Raw genomic sequence first — 4,323 nt, 5'->3', positions numbered from 1 at the left:
TTTTTCCCAACCATGTTGGGGTCGGCTTCCAGTCTAACCGGATTCAGCTGAGTACCAGTGCTTTACAAGAAGCGACTGTCTATCTGACCTCCTCAACCCAGTTACCCGGGCAACCCGATACCGTGGTTAGACTGGTGTCAGACTTACTGGCTTCTGACTACCCGTAACGACTGCCGACTTAAGCTCCATAAATAAAATAATTAAATAACTATTCACCACCCAAAATGGTGTCTCCATTTACTATAACTGACATCTAAGATAACAAACAGATTGGGGTTTCCATCACCCACGTATCTATTTTATTTTGGACTGTAAATTGTCTTATTACCGCTACCTACATATTCTGTGTCTTGAACCTGAAGTACGATTTTTTGTATAGAGTTGATCTTTTTTATCGTCTTACTATATGTTCTATAACTTCGATAAACTATTTGTTTAATGTCTTTGGTTACACTTCAGATGGATTTACATAGAATTAAGTGTTTACAATAGAACTTAAAATAATCTGAGTATAAAGTCAAACCATAAAAGCGTCGTAAAATTCCTCCGTACCAGTTTCGACTGGGAGTTTGTCCAAGAGGCTGTCAAAATTGCCTCGTTAGATTTTACTGTGTTACTGTTATCCATATCATCTTATACTGGATTCCATTTGATTAAATAGCATTCAAAACATCATCCTCCGATCCTTTTCCCAGCTATGTTGGGGTCGGCTTCCAGTCTAACCGGATTCAGCTGAGTACCAGTGCTTTACAAGAAGCGACTGCCTATCTGACCTCCTCAACCCAGTTACCTGGGCAACCCGATCCCCTTGGTTAGACTGGTGTCAGACTTACTGGCTTCTGACTACCCGTAACGACTGCCAAGGATGTTCAATGACAGCCGGGACCTACAGTTTAACGTGCCATCCGAAACACAGTCATTGGTGTCTAAGATATACTTAGAAAGTACATACAAACTTAGATAAGTTGCATTGGTACTTGGCTGACCTGGAATCGAACCCGCGCCCTCATGCTCGAGATTTTGGTTCTTTGCCCACTAGGCTAGCATTCAAAACATTAAAACAAAAATACAAAAATTGCTGTACTAAGTAAAAGTCTACACCTACAACGTTATTTTCCTACTTAAATATTTATTTACTTTTAGTTGATTATTATACTGGAGGCGGGCTTTTCCATAATCCGCCCAAATTCATCATCTGCCTATGTTGGGATCGGCTGCTAGTCTAACTCGACCGAACCGATGCAGCTGAGTCTCAGTGTTTTACAAGGAGCGACTGCCTATCTGACCCTACCGTAATCTGACCTACTAAAGTACCGCCCACATTATACCCCCGTATATTCCAAGTACCACAAGGGTAGCGCGTGGGCGAGGGAACATATCATTTCGTTACGATAACATTGCACTGCAGTGTGCGTGTGTTATTCCGAGCCATGTCCTTCTGTGAAATATTGAAATTATACTTCATTTTCTATTTGAAGAAATTTTAGATTTTTCCTGTCATCTCTTTGGATTTTGCTCGTTTATAATATGGTATGGCGGTGTAGCATTACTTGGTACTAACTAGACTAGAATCATTTTATTGAGCTCATGCTTCTGCTAGTAGCTTCATTCGTCTAGTGGGAACTCTTCCCCGTACACCGGTAAAAAGTATCCTATATGTTATGTTTGTTAGTAATTTTTGTGTTTAGCCGTTAAAGCGTGAATGTGAAACATACATCTTAGGCCCATTTTAACCGACAACATGTCAGTTAAAACAAAAATACTTTTTACTTTTTACGTTTATGTTGAAGTGGGGTACATATTATTGTCATAGTTAGAACATAATCAGAATAAAGGACAGCGTGAACCGCAACAGTCGGGTTATTTATTTACACCAGCACTCCTCAAAGTGACTTTCATATCCTAACGCATAAATATTCTCAGTTATAACGTTAGTAGGATTATTCGAGCATTATTTCGAAGTATGAAACTAGTCAAAATTCTGCCCATGCTATCTAAATACTCCATATTTTCCCATGAGTATGGAGCGAGGAGCCTGATGGTGACACATGCACTCCACGGGAGATTAATGACTCTTCCGATTCACTGCCTTTTTATCCGCCTCCCTATTCTGAGGGCCTGATTGTGGAAAGAGATTGTCTGCAGAGGACCTGTTTAATGGGTATGATGATGCAGCCCCGGATCTAGGGGGGGGCAAGCCGGGGCCCATGCCCCGGGCGGCAAATTCAGGGGGCGGCAAAATAAGGCGGCTGCCTGATTTTAAATCCTACATCACAGATTACCATAATAGTTACCTACAGGGCCGTCTTAACCTATGGTGCAAGGTGTGCGAATAACCAGGGCGCCTCGGTCTCAGGGGCGCCGCGGGACACCCCACCCGTTTGATAAGGAACTTCCATTGTATCATGATAATGACAAGCAAAGTTTCTAAAAAAGTCGCCTTCGCTTTGTTTAATTGATCATTTTGATTATTTTTCACATTTAACATCCTCCAAGTAAGTGAAAAAATTCTCGCTCGCTACGCTCGCGGCTAAATGACAATTTATGTACTGTTTTTCTGATTGTTTATTATTTTTATTGACGCACCGAATCAACGAACACAAATGGCACTCGCTCTAATCATGGTTTCTTTTTATTTGTACATAATTCCCAGTATAATTTGTGAGTCTTCAAACAAATAACTTAAAAAAGTTCGCGCTCGCTACGCTCGCGGCTTCTTGTTGTTTGACAATGTACCTACTTAATCAGGTACTTTGGTGTCGTAGACACCAAAAATTTCGCGCTCGCTTCGCTCGCGCGATATTACACACGAATTACCTTGTTGATTACATGAGTCAAATCCACGCTGTCTTACCTTTTATAAATCAAATGTAGCAAAAAAATATATTTATGGAGTCCTCAAAAACAAAAAAGTTTGCGCTTCCGACTGCTTGTTACTTCACAGTGCTTTTTAAAACTTTTTAACTTTTTGTGTACATTAATCTGATTCGACTTTCATAACTTAAACCTGGTCAACAGGCTCACTACAATGATTTCGACACATTTTTTTAAGTCCTTTACCTACCAAAAAAGTGACTTTCGTTGGTGAAAATAAACATAAGTAGGTAGGTAGGCGGGGCGGCATTTTTCAGTTTTTGCCCCGCCTGAAAAAAATAGAAGATCCGGCGCTGTGATGATGAAAGCTTGTGTTTTCGTTGTAAACGTACGTTGCGACTGCTTTTTTGTTATGGTTTTAAGTTAAAATTGTTAGGACGCACCTCGACACGTAAATAAGTTTCAGCCATTTATATAAGTCGAAGGACCCGTGCAGATATAGGGACAATATTGACTGTCATTTTAACTTGTATGGGCCCCCGGGAATCAGTCACTGAATAGCAACAAGAGGGCAACAGGTACATGAGCGGCTGAAGGGTGAGGATACCTAGGCGGACTTTAAACGCAGATCACGCGCTCCCTGTGGGTCCAGCATCACCGGCCCACTCACCACTTACCACAAGGCACCTACTTCCGAGCGGGCTGCTAACCCTACTCTAACGACTCCACTCTGACCGGCCGATGAAGGCAAGCTAAGAGGCGGGAGACCTATTCCCCGTCATGTTTCACTCCGGCAGGCCGGAGATGGGGGACAGTATTCTCTCCCTGGAGCACTCGGATATATAGCCCCGCGGGGTGGCTACTCCCCGTCATCCGCCTCAGATGCCCTGCAGGGAGTGTCACTTTATTATTTAAAAAGTTACAGCTGGTGCCATAGATATGTATATGTCACTATCACATGATAAATTGTTGGTATCATTTCGAAATCTCGTTATCTAAACAGCTGTATTTATAAGCATGTAATACGGAAAAACATGATAATGATTTGAGTAATATGTATCAATTGAAACACCCATGTAAGCATCTCCAGATGATGAAGGATATGCGTATATCAGATACTTAAAATTTGAGATAGAGGTTTTGCAAACCCCTTTCAATTAAGTGCCACTCAATAAACAAAACACAAATGCTTGATATTATCGCAAATAACTGGTGATCCAAAACGTGCTTCTAACACTAGATGTCGGATTTATTAATTGTTCCGTTACTCTGATACTTGTTGAGAAGAGCTTAATTTAAGTAGTAACGTATTTAACTCGTATGCTAGTTTAGTTAAATGTTGAGAGCGGGGGCTGACCTATTTCACGTTAATCTTATTGCGGATAATAGATTTATGTATAACAGTGTTTTCATACTAGCGGATTTTCCGACTGGAAAAATCTAGCGACATGATCCGGTTCGTATACTCGACGAGTCACAGCAAAAAGTTGACAAAGGCCCGTGTACGAA

This window comes from Helicoverpa zea, chromosome 23 (genome assembly GCF_022581195.2).
Source record: "Helicoverpa zea isolate HzStark_Cry1AcR chromosome 23, ilHelZeax1.1, whole genome shotgun sequence".
NCBI lineage: Eukaryota > Metazoa > Arthropoda > Insecta > Lepidoptera > Noctuidae > Helicoverpa > Helicoverpa zea.
Note: the sequence above shows the minus strand (reverse complement) of the source record.